General features: G+C 39.3%; 1 long non-coding RNA gene across 1 annotated transcript in view; it reads right to left on the reverse strand.

The window, feature by feature from the left end:
* Nucleotides 1-247: 247 nt before the first annotated feature.
* Nucleotides 248-23067, reverse strand: part of LOC144455831 (uncharacterized) — a 35853-nt gene continuing 13033 nt past the window's right edge. Inside the window, exons 3-5 of the long non-coding RNA XR_013484627.1 lie at nt 14950-15079; nt 2229-2363; nt 248-569 (exon numbers count right to left, since the gene is read on the reverse strand). This is a non-coding gene — a long non-coding RNA (uncharacterized LOC144455831). The remainder of the gene's footprint in view (nt 570-2228; nt 2364-14949; nt 15080-23067) is intronic.

A 23067-nucleotide genomic window follows, 5' to 3' on the forward strand; every position in this document is an offset into this window, starting at 1 on the left:
GTATTCTCCATCTGTGTCTTCTTGACTTCTATTACCTGCTCTGCTCACTCACTTCTCTCACATGCCCCCGCATGACACCCAGTGACTACTGGCAAAGCCACCCTTTAGTGTGGGCATGTTTTTTATTCTGCTTAAGATAATGTACAGTACTGAGTGGGCTCTCTCTTAGAACATTTGGGGTGATCTAGTATGACTGTTAAGTACCCCACAAATAGAATGAATTAATACAACAACAACAACAAAAGAGTTAACCTATTGCCAGATGCTGCCTTTTGACTTTTTATTTCCATTGGGTTGGCATGACAAAATATACAGGGGCAATTTTGAAGCTGAAACATCTGAATTGTAAAGGTTCTTTCAAACACCACTCACCACACTCTCCTTTGGTATATCACTTAGAACTAACAACTACTTGAATCACCCCCCTCTCTAAGATCTTCAGGCTTTCAAAATGCCAAGAACACATCTACAGCACCATTCCTAAATGAAACAGCATGTTTGAAATCACAGTCCAGGAAAACTGTCAACACTTGTTTCCCTTCTTAATGTTTCAGTAAATGGTTTAGAACCTGGAAAACAAAAAGCACAAATAAAGCATTTTAAAATGAATGATATTCACCTTATTTAAAAACAAATGATCATCCAACTCATTAACTGAGCGGGTTTGCTTGGTGCTATAATTTCCAAGAGATCTTACAGTCGTCCCAGTACAAATACCCCTTTTGCTGAAGGATATCCTTTGTCTGGGAAACCGATATGCAGAGTGCCTTGGCTTGTCTGTTTGCTGGCTCACGCCAAAGGGAGTGCCTTTAGATGGCAGGATGCAAACTTTCACTGGGAGATGTGCATGGTGAAAGGATGATCTTTTCTTTTCTTGATGGATTGGAGGGTGAGAGAGGAGCAGAGTAGGGTGTGAAAGGGAAGAGGGGATAGGATCAGAATTCCCAGGGAGAACCTCCATATACACTAGGATCCTAACTACAATGAAATTCAGCAGCACTTATAAGATAAAGCACAGTGAACCTAAACAGAAACACATGGATTGAAAAGCAACGTAATAGTATCTCTTTTCCCTCTTATCTTTCTAGGACACAAAGTTTCAAAAACAGACAATATATTCCTTGAGTTTTCATGGGATTGGTATGATTCTGACATGCATGCATTATGCTAACTCTGAATAACCTCTTCTTGGTATAAACACACACACACACACACACACACACACACACTCCTCTGGAAGTTAACAGCAACACTTTTAGTCCATTCCTGCTTCAGTTACTGTCACCTCACACACCTATCACTCTCTTGACAGAATCACAGCTAATAATCAAGGTAGAGTCCTCATTATTCCCCATTCCAGTCTCCTATTGGCTCCCAAAGGAGCTCTGAAGGAAAAGAGAGTGAGTGGCACAGAGGGGGAGAATCTACAAGTCTTTGAAGTACGATTAGAATCAACTAATGTGTTGAGAAAGGAAGTAACTTCCTAAAAGCTAAAAACTGAAGAATGGGGAGAATATTCTCTCATGAGAGACAATGGATCATAGAGGAAACCTACATATTAAATATAAAACTCTTTCTTTCTTTCTCTCTTCTTTCCTTTCTTCATTTCTTTTCTTCCTTCCTTTCTCCTTTCTTTCATTCTTTTTTTCTCTCTTTCCACTTTCCTTTCTTCATTTCTTTTCTTCCTTTCCTTTCTCTTCCTTTCTCTTCCTTTCTTTGTCTCCATCTCTTGGTTCTGTCCCCTCCCTCTTCCCTCCCTTCCTCTTTTCTTTCCTCCCTTTTCCTCTCTTTATCTCCTCTCCCCCTTTATACACACACACACACACACACACACACACACACACACACACACACACACATTGCAAAATCAGATACACATAAAATGAACCTACCATAGGACTAAGAAACAAAAGTGTCTAGGGCTTACAGGGTAAGGCACAAGTATTTATTATTTACTATGTGCCAGGTGCTGTGCTAAGGGCTGGGATAATAAATACAAGCAAAAAGAAAAACAACCTCTCCATTAAAGACTGGTACATTCTAATAGAAGAAGAAGGGGCACAAAAGGGAGCTGAAAAGCAGGGGCTGGGGGAAAGGACAGGAAGAAGGTGTTTGCACAGAAGGGCATGGTATTAAAGTCTTGAAATTCAGAAGCAGAGCTGGGAGGGGGTATGAAGATTGACTGGCCTTAGCCTAGCCCCAAAATGAAGGATCCTTGAGAAACTCACTAATGGGAGAAGGGGTCAACATGGAGAGGGATCTTCCAGGGTGAGAAGGCTATGGAAGCAGATGGATCTTCCGGGATGAGGAGGCTCCAAATTCTGAGAGAAGTTCCAGGGTGAGAGAGCAGCAAAGTCCTGAAACTTAGAAGCAGAAATTAGAAAGGCTTTCCTCTTGTCCACAGATTATCCACAGCAAACTAAAGTTGGCAATGGGAGTGGGGAAGAAGGGGAAGGTTGTGCAAAGCACACATACAAGGCTCAGGCTATGTGCTGGAGATGAGATTTACTCTCATAGACATATGCAAATAACAATAATAATGCAAATAATAATGCATAATAAGCCAAGACCTATATATGCCACTTGCTGGACTGCCTCCACATAGAAATCTGAGAACACCATCTCAGATGGGATGCTACACCTCCTCTCTTGCCTCTACATTCTTCCTATAAATTCCTGAAAGCAAGTTATATGTGTTTATCATGACAACTCAGCTGTTAGCCATTTCACTTAATTAGAACTCTATATGCAATAACACTGTATAAGTTGCTAGATATGGGTCCATGCCAAAGTAGTCCACTATATAGCTAGCTATGACAGGGCCATAACCAGGGGTTTTGGCACCCAGGCCACACATCACAAATCTAACTGGGGCAGGTAGCATGACATACATTCTCCACTGGGGGCAAGGAGGAAAGGTGATGGTAAACTAGAGACACTGGGAAGCTGTGTCCTGCTAGAGAGGTAGTGATAGCTTGGATTAACTCCTTATTCTTCCTAATTAAGGGGTTGAAGGATTGCAAATACTGTTAGCACCCTCTAAATTGAGTGCCGTCAGGCAAAGTTCCAAATTGTCATGCCTTAGTTATGGCCCTGACTCTGATATATGTGCCTAAACTAAGGATCAAGCCAAGAAGCCCAAGGTTTTCCTACAAAACCTTCCAATTCCACAGCAGTCCTAGAGTTATCACTAATATTCCCACTTCCCATGACTATAATACCAACTTTGTAATAGAAGACATTTGGACAAATGCGACTCCCTTCTTTCCATGACCATGCCTTTTCACAGCTACCAGAACAGCTAAACTGTCCTTGAGGGTTATTTTCCACTTGCATGGACTTTTGAAAATGATACTGAACTAAAGATCCCATTCATTTCTCATTTTTGGAATAGGTTCTTTCTGGGGGAAGGGAGAGGAGCACTTCTCTTCTGCCTGACACCTCTAAACTAATGACCATGGAAACAAACCAAGTGAACTCTAGAACAGTATCTCTGATCCTATACTACTCACAAATAGGACCACACGACAATCCGGCTTCCCCTGCTACCCCATCAAAGTACTATTACAGCAATACCAACAACTCATCCATGTCCCCAAACCGCCTTCTATAAAAACTATGGTGCTCACACTATAACCCTGGCCTAGTAGTCAAAATACCTGTGTTCCAAGCATAACTGTAGTGTGGCTTTGGATAAGTCACTCATCCTCTCTGAGCCCATTATTTTATGTGTAGAATGTTTTGTGTATGATACTTGTACCACCTGCCAAAATGTGAACGTGAATTATTTTTAATCCTTATTAGTCTGGACTGGTGGTTTTGTTAGGTTGGGAAGCTCCCTTTGCTGTTAATCAGTGCAGACTTGCAAATGTTCAGCAGTTCATGGTTTTAGAGAGTTGGTTGGGGACACTCACAAAGCCAGTTATGAATCAGAGGCAGGGACTTGAACTCTAACTCCAAGGCATCTGATTCTCTATCCATTATTCCATGCTGGCTTTCCATTATTCTTATCATTCCTACAAATTAAGGACTAATGAGTGCTATTACTAATAAGGCAAACTAACTCTATGCATAAATTCTATTCTATTGCCTTAAATCACAGCAGCAATTATAAAAGCACACACACATATACACACACACACACACACACACACACACACACATATATATATATATATATATATATATATATATATATATATATGAAGAGTATGAGTAGTTGTGGAGCCTTTCCTAATACTTACCAAAAGACTTACTACAGTGATTCCAAAAACAGTTGTTATAACACACAGCCTTGAGGAAAATGCAATACTTTCAACAGCATCCTTAACTTTTGGCCTGGCATTACGAGGACATTTTAAATTTGGTTCATTGAGCCTTTTTTTTTTGAATGATTAAGACAAAAATATTAAATGTATCTTACAAAAGTAATGTTTGAAATAAAGGATGTTAAAGATGTCTAATGGGAAATCAACAAAGGAAGTCAATCTGTGTTCTAGAACGTTTTTGGCTTAAGCCAGATTTGGTCACTCCTGGATCAAGACTCTCTGGTCCTTCTCAGGAGTTTGCCACTTATTCTAAGGATTCAGATCATCCTCTTAGGAACATAAATTTTGCTCCACATCACTGTAAAACATGGTAAGTTCCCTCTAATACACTCATTGATGGTTTACCAGTAAATTACAAAGAGGCCACAGACAAGCATGTGTAATTACTGGATTTGTGTTTCCTTTTCGGAAAGCAGAGAGCTAGAAGAAGAGAATTCAGGGTGTGCTGGAAAATGTTCAACAACGTCACTTTTTAAAGTTTAATCTATATAAATGACATTTTCTCCATCACTTTCTTAAGCTCAGACAATCAACAAAACAACAAGTCCAGCCCTGATTTTGTAGTATTTGTCGATTTCTCAAGTGTTAATGTTCACATTGAAAATTTAATAGTCGGCATAAGAGCTGGCTCCAGCGCACCCTGAGCACATTTCACAGAAGCTGGAACTAAATCCCAGAAGATATTTTGCAAGTCCATTGATTCTCTTGGTCTAAAAATCCCTCCCTAGGCATAAATAATGGGATCCAAAGTGGTGTCTGAATAACCCGAGAGAGTTAAGGGTACCACACAAGTCAAGAGTAATTTTTGAGTTGGGAGAATCTGGCAAACATTTACAAAACACTTTCAGGGCATAGGACTTTTAGAGCTTGCTGAGACCTTAAAGACCACTCAGTGGAGAGATGGAGAACCTGAGTCCGTGCAGTCTGCCCTGATCCTGAGGATGGACATTTTGCATTGCACCTAATTAGACACAAACTGTCTAGGAAGAAATTTTGGCAACACAAAGTGTAGAGACTTATGCAATCATCAGAGTTAGAACTGGAATAGAAGTCCTGATTTTTCAGTGATGTTATTAACAACCTTTCATTTGCTACTACCATCATCTCTTCCACTAAGATCTTCTTTTGGTGTTTCCTCATTGGGTAGACGTGACTTTGGTTTCTCAAAGGCCATGCCAGTAGAGTCCAAGCCTGGCAGTAAAGATATCGAGTGTGGGCCTTTCTGAGAATAGACTGTATATGTTGTCCAAGGCCTGACTTCACTTACTTAGAAGAGGCTCATCAGCAGGTCAACCCTAGAGTAATGACAATTCTCAAGGATTATCTACTAAGCGACAGAGGGGTTGTGATCTTTGCTGATAAAAGAAGTACCTACAGTGGTGAAATCACAGGTTCTTCAAGCATGGATGGAGGTAAGGAACATGGGCATGTTATTTGCTGGGATGGTACACCACTCCCCCACCCCCACTTCTACAAATCTGCTTCATTGTTTCAAGTAGTTCTTGTGTACTATGAAAATACTGTTGTGAATCAGTATTTTAAATAAAGTTCAATTCAATTTAATTTAGTTTAACATTTAGAGCTATCCTAAACTGTTATGGGTTTCTCCAGGAGTCCTGTGGGCTCCCCTTTCCTGGAGATCTTTGAAAAAAGGCTGGATAACCATATACTGGGTATGTTGAAGGACCTGGAGTCAGGAAGACCTGACTTCAGATACTGCCAGACTGCAGATAAGTGAGCCACTCACTCCCGGTGTGACCCTCGGCAAATCACTAAATCTCTCTGTGCTTTGGTTTCCATACCTGTAAAATGGAGATAATAACACCTACCTCACAGAGCTGTTGTGAGGATCAAGTAAGTTAACATATGTAAAGCACTTTGCTAATATTAAACGGCTATATAAATGCTAGCTATTATTAGCTAGCTATTACTGGCATGGATTAAACTAAAGCAAGGATTCTTAACCTTTTCTGTACCATAGACCCCTCTGAGTGAAACCTACAGATTCTTTCTTTTAGCCAGTCTTCCAAGTTGGTTGAGTGGGATGTGGACGGTGCCCACGCTACAGCTTCTTGGAGCCACAGTTGAGAGTTGGGTGAAGGTGGACACCAAAGGTGGATGAGCAGCCCTGAATAGAACTCAGCAAGCCCACGCACCAGAGGTGCGAGTCCTTCCTGAACACCCCATACAAGCAGATGGGTTAACCAATAGGCCTCAAAACTGTCGGTGAGTTAGGGGGATATCCACCCCAAACATGTGAAGACTTTCCCCAGGGGAATGGATGGATGAGAGCAATTTGTTCCAAAAGCCATGAAGGCAGCTGAAGCAGGTGCTGTATGGGTGTCTTCTTGACTTCCATTGCCTGTTCTGCTCACTCACTTGCCTCTCATGCCCCAGTGGCTTGTGGCCAGCCAAAGGATTTCCAGGGACCCTGAAAAATGTAGAGTTGCCGCTGCACGCTCTCCTGTTTGTCACATGACTGGGGCAACCAATCATTGTCAGTCTGCTTCTAGTCTAACCTATCTGCGGCTTGAAGAAGTTTAGCCTATTTTAATTTTGGCCCCTACCTACTGCCAAGCTGTACAGGTTTGGCTTAGAGCTTAGTCAGACATACAAGAAGCCAGAATTGTGCACTGCCCCCTTGACCATCATCACCAGTCATCTTGACTTCTGTCCTGCCACTGGACTTCAGTGACTCAGGAACAGAGAGCGAGGCTGTGTGCAATTCTGCCTCATTTGAATCCAATTAGTGCTCAAGTCAAGTGATGTCATTGGTACCCTTTAAAAATGAAGGATGAACAACAATGGATTCTTTCTAAGCATTATGTTTTTGCATAATTGAAGGATAAAACAAATTTCATTTAAAGATCAATGAAAAGTAAAAGTATAATTTTTTTCCCCATCCAGGTTCACAGATCCACCTAAAATCTATCCACAGACCCCTTAGGAACCATGTATCCTAGCTTAAAAACCCCTAGACTAGATACCCACTGAGACCCCTTCCCACTCAGAAAGTCTTTGATTTTGTAGTTCTAGATCAACAACACGTATTAGCTGCCTAGTATGTATGAAGCACTGAGCTTAGTGGCAGATGAAAAATCACTCAGCCCCTGACCACAAGGAAAAAAAAAATCACAGACTCTCAGACATGAGAAGCTGTCCAGGGACATCTGTACCTGAAGAGTAATACCATCTCCAAAATATGTGACAGTCATTAATCCTCTGATTGAAGACCATGATTGAAAACTTCCAGTGATGAGAACCCTGTTAAATGTTATGAGGGCTATCCCACAAGATGCATCCTCTCCAAATGTGTCGATCTGGGTCGTAAAGACTGGTTCTGTGATATCCCATCTCTTACATTACTATCACTTTTAAAGTGAATGACATACAATTGCCTACTGACAAAGAAAAATGCCGTAACTTTTCCCTTACATGTTTGTTTAAGCATTTATCTTATAAATGCACATAATTGCTATACTTTCTGAAGCTCCGGGGGTGACTACAATTTAATGTTGGTGGTTAATTATGGCCAAATTGTTTTTTTTTTTACAGAAATGAGTACAAAACTAAATTTATTATGTAAATCACGACTGCAGCCACTCTTGTTCTGCCATAGGTGAAAAGTTCTCATTTTCAATGTTGGTACCACATTTAGGAATAACTCTCTTTCTCAGATATTTTCATTTTCAGAAATTTTTGTTATATTTTCTTGCCTTCCTTTTGGATCTTCTACAGCCTGAAAAGTATTGGTGTGGCCAATGAAAATAACAGAACTAATGAACATAAAAAGCAGGCCCAGCACATTAAATACTTAAATATGTATTTCTTGATTACATGACATTGAGGTTATAACTAAAAATTGATCTAAAAGTTGATTATCTGGCTCCTAAACCTTAACATCCAACTTAGGTTATTCTAGTGGTGGGACCAAATACAATGTCATAAAGGAGAGACCCTGAAAAAACCAGCTATTAGAAAAATTCAAAGAGGAAGAAACCATTTTTGGATTGGGTATCAGAGAAAGAATGATGGAAAAGACAGCACATGAGTTGGGCTTTGAAGGAAGAGGAGGATTTCAACAGGTAGAGTTGTGGAGGGAATACATCCCAGGCATAGGCCATACTGCCTGCTCACATACACAGAAGAGAAAAGATGAAATCAGGCTATGTCAGTTGCCAGTTTGATGTTGGTGGTGATGGTGATGATGATGATAATGGAAAGGTAGATTGAAGACTGACTATGGAGAACTTGGCTTTTTTTATTTTATGCTACACTCCAATGATCTCTAAACTTTTTTGGTTGTGTACCTTATTGCTTAAAATATTTTAAGCACACACTCTATTATGTGCATATTTACTATTTACAATAGTTTAAGTTAACATTTTAAATAAATAGGCTATCAACTGTCATTTAAGTGAACAGTGAAGAGAATGAAAACTAGACTAATTGAGGTATAAGTAGAGAGGAGGGGATAGATTTGAGACAACTGACCCTCAACATTCTCGTGCTTAACTTTATCAGCTTCAAGCATTTATGTGACTGTCTTAGTAAACTCAGTTTCACTTTCACGTTGGCAACCACCCACATTTGCAGCTATGCGTGATAGAGAAAAAAAATTATTGTGCCATTCACAGTTTCTAAGTTTGAAGGGTGGCTTGGCATAATCAACCAGCTGGCTAGAGACATCCTGATCCCATCATCCACTATAGCCTCAATATTAAAGATCAACTCATCTCTGCTATGCTCCCATGCTCTAAGACCGTTAAGGATCTCAAATGCTCAGGAAGCCAACGTTAGTCATTGATGGATTATTTCAAGTTGGTGTGTCCTTCATGACCTCCAATGCCATCCACCAGCTATGAAGAACAGCGCCTCAGAGGCATGATTCAATTTCACAGTTGTCACCTAAATCTACTTTCAAACAAAGAAAAGTTCACTCTCTGTATTAATTTTTCATTATGCCAATAATGGCAAATTAAATTCCCACCTCACCTATGAGTCCCATTAATTATAACCTAACTGTCAAAAATGGGGAGGCCAAGTAGAATCACAGTTTAAAGACCACTGTAATACAGCCTCATTTTCACAGTAAAAGTATAGGAATTATTCTGCCCATTTAATCCAAGGAAAGACAGGAGTAGAAAGTCTATTGCAAAAGGGAAACTAGGCAGAGAGTTTATCTTTCATCTTTTCCTTTTAGTTCCTCCAATCTGACCTACTAAAGGTAGACAACCCCCCTCCCCACCCATGAAAAAGGAAAAAAAAAACCCATAGCTTTGTACTCCCAAGTCGTGTATCTTCCCTTGCAATCTTGCACTCAATTTCAGTGTAATATGAATAGACCTATCCTTTTACAAAAGCTCCCCTCTTCCCACCAGACTTGTTTGTTATTTTATGTGTTTCTGCATCATTTGCAGAGTCTGCTTTGATCTACATTCCTCCTGGATGTGTGGTTTCCTTTTCGGCTACCAAAAGGAAAACTGTTTTGTTTGAAAATTTGCTTATTTTGAAACTTTGCCGGCTTAAAGCACCTATCTTTATAGAGATGAGCAGGGCCAAGTGTTTGCAACAAAAACGCCACCCCCTGGCTCTCAGGAAGGGGCAATGGTGAAATGGTGCAAGTTGCCCTGTTAGAGTTGGAATAATTTTGAAAGAGAATTCAGGAGAAACTAAAGATTCAGTGTGAAGCTGCAGGAAATAGATGTAGGATGGTGTTTGTATGTTTAACCATTGGTGCGTTTTGCAGTAAAAGGCCAAATAGGTTATAATCCCTTTAAAAAAAAATCAACCCATACGATATGGCAAAAGACTCACCACTAGAAATACAAAATGGGGGTAACAGCACTTACCCTGAAGGGTAGTCGTGAGGATAGAATGAGATAATATTTCTGAAGCACTTAGCACAGTGCTTGGCACATGGGAGGCACTATGTAAATGTTAGTTATTATTATTAATATTAGAAACGCCATCAAATCATGTGCACAGAATATTCTCTTCAGAGAATTGTGTATATATGATTCTACGTTTAGGTAAAAGTTGGGCATTTCCAATCCTCCTCTCTCTCTCGCGCCCCTCCCCACCCCATTATTTCCACTGTAACCATAGCCTAGTTCTTTTTGGTGTCTCGGAGAGAATAGGAGATTTGGATTCTGAAGAACTGAGGGGGCAGGGGTCTTGCCAGCTGTGTGACCACAGACAAAAGCAGTACTATTAGATGTGGAGTTAGATCACCTGGGTTCAAATCTCACCTGTGCCACTTCCTACCTGCATCACCTTGAGCAAGTCAGTTAATCTTTCTGACCATTATTTTCCTCATTGTAAAATGAAGGAGTTGGATTATAAGACATTTAAAGCTCCTTTCAGCTCTAAATGATAACCTGAAAGTTACCTCTCTGAATCTTAATTTCTTTTCTTTTCTTTTTTTTTTTTTTGCTAGGCAATTGGGGTTAAGTGACTTGCCCAGGGTCACACAGCTAGTAAGTGTCAAGTGTCTGAGGCCGGATTTAAACTCAGGTCCTCCTGACTCCAAAGCCGGAGCTCTATCTACTGCGCCACCTAGTTGCCCCTGAATCTTAATTTCTTCACATGTTAAATGGAGATAGATACTACCTACCTCTCACAGGGGGCAGCTAGGTAATGTAGTGGATAGAGTGCTGGGCCTGGAATCAGGAAGATTCATCTTCTTCCCAGAGTTCAAATCTGGCCTCAGACACTTCCTAGTTGCATGACCCTGGGCAGGTCACTTACCCCTGTTGCCTCAGTTTCCTCTTTTGTAAAGAGAGCTGGGGAAGGAAATGGCAAACCACTCCAGTATCTTTGCCAAGAAAACCCCAAAAGACTCAACTGAAAATGACTGAACAACAACAACAAAGTTCTCACAGCGTTGTTTTAGAGATTAAACGGGAAAGAACATGTACAATGCAGAGTTAAGAGGAATGTGACTGCTGGCATTGAATGGTTTCGGGATTGTCACATTGATGAGGGATGACACTGGATTTGCTCAGCCCCAGAAGGGAGAACTAGAAGCAATGGGCGGAAATTGCAAATAGGTGAATTTTGTCAAAGCATAAGGGGAAACTCTCAAATGATTAGAGCTTTTCAAAGGCTAAATGGGTTACTTCTGGAGGCTGCAGGCTCCTCCTCATTGTAAGTCTTCAAAGCAAAGGCTGAACGGTAGCTTGTATGGTATGGTATGGAGTAGAGGGAATTCTTTTCTTCAGGTGTGGATTGGTCCAGATGGCCGCTCAGCTACATTTCAACTCTCAGCTTCTCTGATCATCTTAACAACTATGTGCGTTCTTATGAATCATAGCATTTTAGGTTTAGAAATGGAGAACTAACATCTCCACCTTTCTGACTATTAAAAAACATGAATCATAAGATTTTACCAAATTATAAAGAAAATAAAGCTTGTTTTCTGGGCCCTCCACTAAATCTCTGGGTCTGTTCTCCCTCTCCATGCACCCAGGGCTCCAATGCTAATTCTTATTTCTCCTGTCATCAGAAAGTATTGGTTTTGAAAAAAAAAATACACAGAATGCATTCATTTTAAGATGCTAATAACTTTATGTATTGCTCTTCTTAGGATTAAAAACTATCTTAGTGATGCAATACTTAACACCTAAGAATGACTCCTAACGTTGAAATCCTAAGTATGTGGAGAGAGATTTTTTTTTTGCTTGTTTTGCTTGGGACTGGGGGCAAATATCTTTTGCTCTTCACATCATACCTTACAGTCAATTGTCTGCTGTCTCCAGTAAGAACTGGACAACCCTAATCTTTACACCCAACAAACATAACAGTTTTCAACAATCCTGAAGCTACCCATAGACAAAACACAGTTTGTAAATAAAGAACATCTGAATGGGGATAGACAGGATACATTCAGCCACATCCTTAGAATGACTCTTTGAGTAGGAAACAGGATACATTCTACAAGGACCTTTCAGGACTGTCATCTCAAGGGATAACAGAAGACTAGACCTTCTCTTCTGGCGGGTTAGGCAGCAGGAGTCAACCTGGGAAATCAAAATAAGCTTAGGAAAACAATTTGCAGCATCGGGAAAGAATGGTAATGATTTGCCTGTTTTTAATAGAATTCTGCCTTCCAGTTGCAGTTTTACTCTAGGAAAAAAAAAAGTCAGTTTTCTTTCAAGTTACATATGAACAGATCCTGGCTTCAAAAGAGAAGTGGAGATCACAATCGAGACCAGCCAGCACAGAAGAATCATCTGTTTTGCAAGTACAGTGGGATCCTAGCCCCAGGGGCCCTGGAAGGAGCACCATTTTGTAGATGAGCTTGAACTAGAATGAGGTTCTTCTACTATCTCTTACCATGACTTTGCAAGCTCCTTGAGGGCAAGGGAAGAATCTTATTTACCTATACATCCCTTCTTAGCACCTAGCACCTCAGTCCATGGTAAGTGCTCATTAAATATTGGTGTACTTGAGTTGAATTCTGGCAACCAAACCCAGGAAGAGAGGCTAAAAAGGACATGCATTGTGCTCTATTCTGTTTTGTGATGAGCTTTTAATTATTTTCCTCTTAGTAATATCAAGGCCCAAGTGTTACTCCCAAAGAGACAGTGACCTCAGACTCTGAAACGTCTACCTTGGTCAACAAGGTCACCTACCATGGTGTGCAGAGAGTCAGGAAAATTAGTGGAATAAAAGGTCTTCTCTTCCAAAGAACAAATAGATACAGTTCTGTTCCCAGGGATAAAATCTATAATGCACAAAAATTTTATTCAATGTTGAAATCTGATCTTTCCTGTAAAGACATGTATAGGGATTAGATTTCACTGGTATAGAGAACTTCCAGATGGGGAAACTCCTTCCACCATTGACAGTCAGCACCTTCTCTGAAATTGAGTTTTAAGGAATTACACAGAACGCTGAGGTGTTATTTGACTTGCTTAGGGTCACATAGCCAGGGTGTCAGAGGCAGACTTGAACTGAGGCGCTCCTGACTTTAAAACTGGTTTTTTGTCCACTGCTCCACACTGCTGAAAAATTACATTTAAAGCCTTCCTTTAAAGTTCAGCTCAAATGACACATCCTCCATGAAGTCTTCCATGATTCCCTCATGTAATAATAACATTTCCCCCTCCTTACACACTACCTAATATTTTATTTGTACCTCTCTTATGTAATCATCTCATCTTTTTAAATATCAATATTCTCCTGGTGGTGCAATATGGCTGCAAATCATTTAACATCACTATCTTAAAAAAATAAAAATTGAGAATGACCCAATGGAATGGATGATGCGTATAAAAAGGATACAGCATGAAACCAACATTTTACATACAAGATGGGGTATAAAAGATATCAGAAAATATATGTATGAGAAGAAAAAGAGTGGGTAATCCAATATTGAGAGTAAAGATTAACAAATACATAGTTTGAGAGGTGTATTGGTCATCATCCCCTAAAAAGAGTTTTCATGTGCTCTAACATAGTCTTTTGGGGTAGCTTTTAATATTTTATAGATGCATAGCTATAAAAATATTTAAAGCACTAAAGAGAGAGCTTCCAATATATACAGTTGATACTCTATGGAATACTGAGAGGCACAAGGATAAAATACCACAAGTGTAGATGAGATCACACCTGTAGCAGTAAAAGAAGACTCATATGATATGATAAAAACAGATAGCTCTCTTTGGAATAATACTAAGTGCTCACAATTCTGTAATATTTTAAACAACCAGTATGTGAGGAAGATAAAACAGGGCTTCATTTTACAGATAAAGAAACTAAGGCTCAGAATAAGTGATAGTTAATAAGTCTCAAAACTGAGATGGAAAATTGAGTCTTTCCTGACTGCGAGCACAGCATTCTTTCCACATTACTTCTGGAACTACTATATCAATATTTTGTTTTATTTCAGTTTTTTCACCTACAAAATGACAAACTAATCTTGAATTTGACTCTCAGGTTAGGCTGACAAGATTTTAGATTTCAGTGGGTGGAGATGGGGAATTGGGAGCAAGGAGGAAGGATAGCGTTCCAGAAATAGGGCATGGCATGGGCAAAGGTAAAGAGGTGGACAAGCATATGACACATTCTAAAGGATGTTGACAAGGTCAGTTTTTTGGACCATATATTTCATAAGGGGGAGTAGTGAGTCAGCCAAGAAGCATTTATTAAGTGCCTACTAAGTGCCAGCCATGGTGCTAAGTACTGGAAATAAAAAGAAAAGCAAAATAGAATTCTTGCTCTCAAGGTACTCACAATTTATTCAGGGAGATAACATATAAACAACTATGTACAAACAAAATCTACCAGATAAATAATCAGCAAAGGGAAGTAGTACATTTCTCTCATAATTGATCCCTATACTAAATTATGTCAATAATAGTTATGGAGTATACATGATTTCAGGCCATAGCCCAACCACTACTATAATGTTAGGCTTTTCCAGACTGCAGTTTTCTCAACTGTAAAATGAAGAGGTTGGAATATATCATCTCAAAGATTCCTTCCAATTCTAATAGTATAAGATTCTACAATTCTGTCATATATTCTAGAGTCTTTGATTCTCAGTAATTATTATAAGACCATAAAACAAAAAAATCTCTAAAAGGGAATAATTAATTAGGTAGTTATCAGTTACCTTCATGTAGTCCTCTATACAAGATTCAGTCAGATATCCTTTTCTTCATCTTTTCTTTCTTGGGATTAAAGTGACATTCCCTGAAGTGACATTTCATTTGGGTGTAGGTTTTTCAGGAACAGAAGAAAATCTGGAATGAAAATGTCCCTGATTACAAAAGTTTCCAGAAGGCTTAAAGATAAGCTTCTTTTTAGCTCAGATTGTAGGTGTCATTTTCCTGAAGTGCATTTCCAACTAAAATGGCTCATATGGGAAAAAAACAAAAGGGAAGAGGGAAGCCTTCTTGAAATTCTAAGTTAGTAAAAGAGAATTTCTCACATAATATTCTGCTGCCAGGTGGTGTTTAGATGCTTACTATATATTTGTTAGATAAATGAATGAAACCAGATGATAACTGGATGGAAAAGTCACCAAATTCATCTCTGAATTTCCAGCCTGTTTAGATTAATGATTAATATAAACAATCCCTCCTATACAATTAAAAAAAAAAACAAGGAGAAAGGGGGCAAAATTAATAAATCAAGGTGCTGGAGAAAGGAAATGAAGATGGGCTCAAGGGTATATACACACATGCATACATATACAAACACATATATGAATTCAGTCAGCCTTGGAAAAAAGAAGGAATACTTCTCCCAAACAAGAAAGAAGTCACAGAGGATCCAGAAAGAGTTAAGGAAATGTGAGATTTAGAGGAAACTTGAAGGAGTACATTTCCAGCAGCATCCTTGCTCTCTGTAGGAAGACAGAAGGAAATATTGTCTGAAGAAATATAACAAAGTGGCATTGAGAGAATGAGAATAGGTTAAAAAGTTTGAAATGGCCATTATGAAGCATGTGATATTGTCTTATGCATATATTTTAGTGAGATGTGGGTTCCAGTCCTATATCTAAACATACACTGTTTGACTTACGGCAAATTGCTCAACCTTTCACTGACCTAGAGTCTAGACAACTCACTAAAACCAGGAGCTGCTGAACAGTTGCAAATCTCTACTGTTCAAGTGAGTTTCCTCACCAATTATTCTCTATATCAATTAAACCAAGGGTACAGACCTACCCCAAAATGCCAGGGGTGGGTGGGAGGGCGGGGAAGCAGGGCACTGGCATTCAAAGTAATGATTTGCTTCGAGTTTCTTAGTGTCTTTTTGAGTTCCCATAAGCTATATTCTAGAGTGATTTATAATCAATAACATTCAGTCCTGTTGCAGGCCTGCTGGCCCCTTACCTATTTATTGATTCTGTGCAAAATTCCCATTCTGGTGACTAAGGTAGAGTTCAAGTAATGCCAGACAATTGCTAGCTATCTAAAGTCTATACTCTGAAGTACTCCAGGAAAACGAATGGCTTCCTTATGGAGAAAATTGCCATTCCTCATTGATGAGGGGAGTGAGGTGAGAGGGTTTGGTTTATACCACTAAATCTTTCATTCATACCAAGACACTTAAATGGCATTAAAACAGCTCCACTACCAGAAACTGTCAATAGAAAGGAACTTACCAAGGGGAAGCTCTTATTGCACCTGGATCAGATCATTGAACCAATTCACCTGAAAGCTAGCTTTAAGGGGCAAAAAACAGCCTGAAGAAAAACTTGAACAGCTAATCCTACATAGTGTTCCTGAACCATTTATGTATGTCCAGAGGGATACGCCAAAAGTCTAATATTGAAGTTCAGGTTTTATTAATACTGCAAATGTGCTGTCAATAAGGCACCTGTAGTCAATCAGCAGCTTGCTATTCTTACTGAAGAGAAGGCCTTTGTGAAACTCGATCTTGAGCAAGTTCATCAACAATGCTACAGCAGAGGCCCAAACACTTCTCGTTTACTGAAGCATTCCGAGTTTGATGCCAAAGGTTCAGAATTTCTGTCTTCCTGGAATTTTCCAGTGCTTTATGGAGACTCTACTATCTAGGATCCCAGGTTTGGTACCCTGATTTTTTTGGGGGGGTTGTTTTTTGTCTTTGTATCCCCAAAGAACAGTATAATGCCTGATAGATCACTGACAATAAATGCCTAGTAAAATGAATTGGATTTGTATAAAAAACCCTTCAGAAGTCCTACATCATTTTGATCCATCAGCTGATAAAAGAGAAGTATGAACCAATAACTTTGGGGGCAATCATATCAATACTACTGGCATATTTGCCACCCAAGGTAAAGGTCAATTGATGCTTATGGGATCTAGGGGGGAGAAGGACTTAAGTTAACTAATAAAAGAGTTGAGGGATGAGAAGAGGGAGGTGAGAGACTGGGGAACTGAAAGTCAAAATGAGGGTGAAGTATAAATTTAGTACAAGTAAGGAAGTGGGGTGGATTTAGTAGGAGTAAGACAGGACAGACAGTTGTGGTCAGAGAGGGGAACTCCAGAGTTCTAGTTCTTCAAGACGGAGAAGAAACTCTGAGTAATGAAAGGATCCAAATTGGGGCTATGTTTGTGAAATGTTCCATGTACCTCCTTGCTTTCACTGAAACCTGGCTTCCTCCTGCTGATTTCATTTCCCTGACAACCTTCTCCACTCTTCTTACTATCCCTAACTCATGGATCAAGCAGGAAGGATGAGCATACTTCCTGGTCCTCACTTAGACCACAGTTCCACCACTATCTCACAACAATCTTTTCTATTTTGAAGTTCATTGCATACATACACTTAGAAAACACCACACTTGGTCATCCTTGTTGCTATCATCTGGTGATTTCCTGGATAACTTCCACATTATTCAATGACTTTAGCATCTGGCTTACAACTTCCCTCTCATCTCCATGCTCTGCCCTCATTTTCATTGACTGCAAATTCTATGTTAGTGATGTTTCCAACAGACGAGCTCGAAGTTCCTCTATTACAATGACTTTCATCCTATTCAGTTTAACAAACATTTATTAAGTGCCTACTATGTTCAAAACTGCTCTAGGTGACATAAAAATTTAGATAAGGCATATTTCCTCCTCTCATGGAACTTAGAGTCTAGTAAGCTATCACCGAAAAAAACATGTTTTCTTACCTCTTTGTCTTCATTCACATTGTACTCTCTTGCTAGAATGATCTTTCTCCCCATTTGACCTGTCCAAATCCTATTCCCCCAAGGTCTAACTCAAATGTCACCTCTTACAAAAGGCCTTCCCTAATTCTTCCAGTTAAAAGTATTTTTTTTCCTTTTTGGATTTATATGTCATTTTGTTTTTACTTTCCTTTCCAGCACTTATCATATTATACTTAGTTATTTGAGTAAATGTTTTCTCTCCACCTAAACTTAAAGCTTTTTAAAAATTCAATCCTGTATTTATTAATCACTTGTTATATGTAAGGGTCTATACTAGGGACTTGTAACATAGAAACAAAAATGAGACAATCCCTACTCCAAAGAACTCACATTCTACTGGAAGAGATGACGACATGTTCATCCTTATTTTCACAATCCCTAGCATATTCAACAAGTGGTTGTTGAGTGAATGAAAAACTTGATATTGTTAGCTAAGGTGGCAAGTTAGCAATAGTGGATAAAGTACCAGATTTAGACTTAGGAAGACCTAAAGTGAAATAGTACCTTAGACTTTTACTAACTGTGTGACCCAGGGCAAGTCACCTAATCTTTCAAAGCCCCAGTTTACATCTGTAAATCACATATCTGCTTCCCAGGGTTGTTGTGTAGACAAATGAGATAATATAACTGAAGTACTTCACAAACCTTAAAGTGCCATATAAGTGTTGGCCATCATTATCATCATCATCATCGTCATCTTCATCATCATTAATAATAATTGCATTTATACCACTTTAAGGTTTGCAAAGTTTTCTACATGATATGTTATATGATCCTTAGAATAATCCTGTGGGATAGAGGCTATTATTATCCCTATAGTTGAGCAGTGGATAGTCACCAAGCTTGGAATCAGAAAGACTCACCTTCCTGAGTTCTTAACACAGGAAGTTCTTAGTTCTTAAGCCTTAATCACTTAACCCGGTTTGCTTCAGTCTGCTCACCTGGAAAATGACCTGGAGAAGGAACTGGCAAACAACTTTAATATCTTTGCCAAGAAAACCCCGAATGGGGTCACCAAGAGTCAAACAAGACTGAAAAGACTGAACAACAAAGCACAGATGAAGAAACTGAGACAGACAGAGATTAAATGACTTGTCCAGGCTCACACAGCTAGTAAATATCTAAGGGCAGATTTGAACTCAGATCATCTTGACTCCAGGTCCTGTGCCCTATCCAGTGACACCCCCCCCAGCTGCCTAGCTGTTATCATCATCACCATTGTAATAGCAACCCCAAAGAACAAAAGGATCTAAGATCTATGAATATTGCCCTTTCAAACTGTCCTTTTTGTGTACAAACACAAAGCTACTGGGTGCTTTCTTTTATTCAAAAGAATGTTAGTGCCTATTGTATACACAATACCCTTCTGATTCACTGGGAAGTATAATAAATATGAAAGACATGACCTCTAACCTTGATTTTACAGTGTAGGAAGAAAGAAAAGCCTTAATTCAACTAGAGAACTACACATCAATCTGCTTCCTATTTATGAAGCACTTTACAGCTTTCCTCACAACCACTCCAGGAGGTTGGTAGCACAGGTATTATTATCCCCAATTTGCTGAAGACAGGCTCAAAGAGATAAGTACCTTGCCCACAATCACATGGTTAATAAATATCAGAGCTAGGCTTTGGACCTGCGACTGTTGTGTCCAAGTCCAGTGTTCTCTCAGGCTGTACCTCGTGTGAGTAGCAGCAAGATAACACGGTATAAACCGCATGTGTAAGTGCTAATGAGACATGGAGTGATCAAGGTGATTAAAATAGAGTGGGATTAGGTGGGAAAACCAAAAAATGAACTGAGCCCTGCTCCCCCCCCAAAACATGCTCCATAGAACACACCCTTATTCAGCCTTTGAAAAACAGTTACATGCCACTTAACTATTAAATCAAAAGATGCCATTATATTAAAGCTAGTTTTAAGCTCAGGTTGTTGTGGGGTTTTAAAAACAAAGTTGTTGAGATTGTTTTAAAGATGGTGCCTACCCACAATGACATGATGTTATCCTGGCATATAGTTGCATCATGCTAGTTGTACCTTGCTCTGGGGAAGGTGAATAGAAATAAGAAATTGCCCTTGTAAGGATTTGAGGGCTTCAGAGGAGAATAACTGAACTATCATTGCCACTGTCTCATTGCCTTTTTAAAATAGAAAGAGATTTTGAAGAGATACTACATAGTTCTAGCCACCCTTATTACCTGTTGGTCAGGTAAGAAGTTCTGAAAAATTCTAGCATAAGCTAAACTAAGGAGATCTCAATGATGTACTGGATGTTCCAAAAATCTGAGTGCAATTTCAAGCTACAAAAGCTTGAAACCTCACTCAGGTTTTTGGGACACCTTGTAGAACTGTTTTCCACTTCTAGCATAGTCGTAGCTTCTCTTCAGTTCCACTTCCAGTTCTTCTCTCAGGGCTCATGGTTAGAACAGTCACGACTCCTTTCTGATTTCTGTGTTAAGCAAAGCTTAAAAATCAATTAGCTATCCACTTGAAAAGTTAACCGGTTTCCCAACAAGGAAGAATCATGGTCCATTTTTGGGATTCTGTGATAGGATACAATAAGGTCAGGGAGTATCCCAACCCTACCAGCTGTCTTGGAGACAAGCACCTTACCAGTTCTAGTAAAAGGGAGTAATCCATTGAAACATTGGGAAAGGCCAAATGGGAGCAAAAATTTGACAAGTCCTTTGAGACTTTCAGATAAAAGGTACTGTTACGTATTAGTAATTGCCATCCTATGCCTTCAGCTGCTCTCATAGAAAGCAATTATAAGAGTGTTCATTAACCTTGATCTTTGATGGGATAGTGGGTCTCAGCTGTCTGGGCTATGCATCTGTCTTAACCCTTTCCTGTCATCCTCATATCACTTCCTTTCCCACCAAGAAAATAAAGCTTCTAAGGAAGTCTGAACAGAAAAAAGATAGTGTCAGAGCACTCAGGGAAATAGAGATTCTTCAGTCACCCTCCTTGACATGCCCTCATCTTTCTCTCCCTTTGTAATCAGTGCTATTCCTTTGGATAGCTTTTTACCTGAACACTCAACTGTATCACTCTCATGCAATGGTCATTCTCATTTCCTGACCATTCAACATCCCTGCCTTATCCCTTATTAATTTCTCAATCTTCACATTCATTTCCAACTGCCTTCACACAAACAGGTCTTCACCATTCCCAAAATTTATTCCCTCAAACTCACCTGCTTTTCCACTAACTATCTACTCTCCCTTCTCCTATCCAAGTTTGTTGAATAGTTGGATTTGAGCCTATCAGGTCTCATTCTTCAACTTGTAGCTCAGTTCAGCACTTTCTCAGCACCAACTACATGTACTTTTCTTTCCCTGATGCTCTGGTAGAAACTTCCTTCTTTAATAAAAATGACTCAGCAAAAGTTATCCATGAAAGACTATATGGTATAGTGAAATAAACACTGGGTTTTAATGGGAATCAAGAGATTTAAATCTAGTTCCAGCTCTGCCTCTGTGTTACAATGGGCAAACCACTTACTCCTGCTGGGCCTCAGTTTCTTTATTTGTAAAATGAGAGTGATTAAACTAGATGGTCTCCTCTAGTTTTAAAGATTTATAAAAATTTTTTTTTGTGGTTAATTCCTATGGCCTCTATTTCCTCCTCATTCTTTTCTCAGAGTTCAATGTTGTCCATGACCTTTTCTTTCTAGATATTTTTCTCTAAGACTTTGCCCATCTAGGACACTTTTCTTTTTGTTCTCCTTCCTCAATAATTATTTCTTCAACATAAATTTCACTGACTCTTCTTATTTCCTTGATCTGGAGCTCCCTGTTTTTGTCTTTTCTAGCAGCTCTCCTATTTGCTGGACACTTAATGATCCATCTCCAAACCTTTGCCCTGGCTATCCACCAAATCTGGGATGTACTCTCTCATTACCTTGAAATTTTTTGAAATCCCTAGTTTCCTCTAAGAGTTCGTGCTTTTCTATTCAAGATTACCTCATGCCCCCTTTCTATGTGTCTTGTATAGACATAGGTATGTGTGTGTTGTCTCTCCTATTAGAATGTAAGTTTCCTGGAGGCAAGGATTGCTTTGCTCTTGTTTCTATACCACCAGCACTTGGCACAGGGCCTGCCACATACCAAGCACTTAATAAATACTTGTTGGGTGGATTCTTCCATCATATTCATGATTCTCTAATCCACATTGTTGTCTTGATCACTCTTCTTTTATGTTTCCATGACTTTTCCCTTGTTCAACTATTTTTCCTGGAACCATCACATACAATATTGTATATATAGTAATCTTTGTATTTTTCTCCATTCCCCAATTTCCTCTATAGCCTATCTTATCTCTCTTACAAACTGGATCCAGTCAATCACAGTAGACATTTGTCCAAAAGGTCCCTTTTGTAAAATTTCTTTTCAAAATCACAATATCTTGCAGTAAAATCCAACTCATCACGAATAATGTCCTTTTGGAGAGTAAAAAGATTTTTGACCCAGAAAAGGAAATTAGAAATCTCATGATAAGCTCATACTCAACATATTCAAAACTATCATCTTTCCCCGCTGCCTCCTCTAGCCTCCCCATCTCTGTCAGAGAATGATATATCATGATTTTCCCATTGACCAAGGCTTGAAAATTTGATCATCTTTAACTCTTCTAGGCTTTGTAACATAACCAATAGTTAATCCAGGTGCTCACCATCTCATGCTTGGGTTTGCAGATCTCCCCATCTCCAATTTCCCTAGTCTCAACTATATACGTGTGGATAATGCCCAGGACAGGACATGGTGTGACAACCTGGATATGTTGTAGAGGGGATGCTTGGTCAGGTATAAGGCGGGATGAGATGATCTGATATCCATTCCAGTTCTGAGTTCCTGTGATTTTCTTTTCATTGATTCCAGTATCTCTTTGACAATTCTATCAAGTGGTTTTCCATTTACAGGGAGGCTTCTTTTGTAAATGTTCACCTATTCCTTTTCTATGTGTTGATGCTTCTCCACATAGCTCCCCAATCTCAAACAAGGTTTTATAAGCTCCTTCAGAGCTTCAGTGGCTCTTATTTCCCTGGCAGTACTGATAGGAATGTTCTTCATATG

The sequence above is a fragment of the Phascolarctos cinereus genome, unplaced genomic scaffold (genome assembly GCF_003287225.1).
Source record: "Phascolarctos cinereus isolate Bilbo 61053 unplaced genomic scaffold, phaCin_HiC Scaffold_2;HRSCAF=192, whole genome shotgun sequence".
Taxonomy (NCBI): Eukaryota; Metazoa; Chordata; class Mammalia; order Diprotodontia; family Phascolarctidae; genus Phascolarctos; species Phascolarctos cinereus.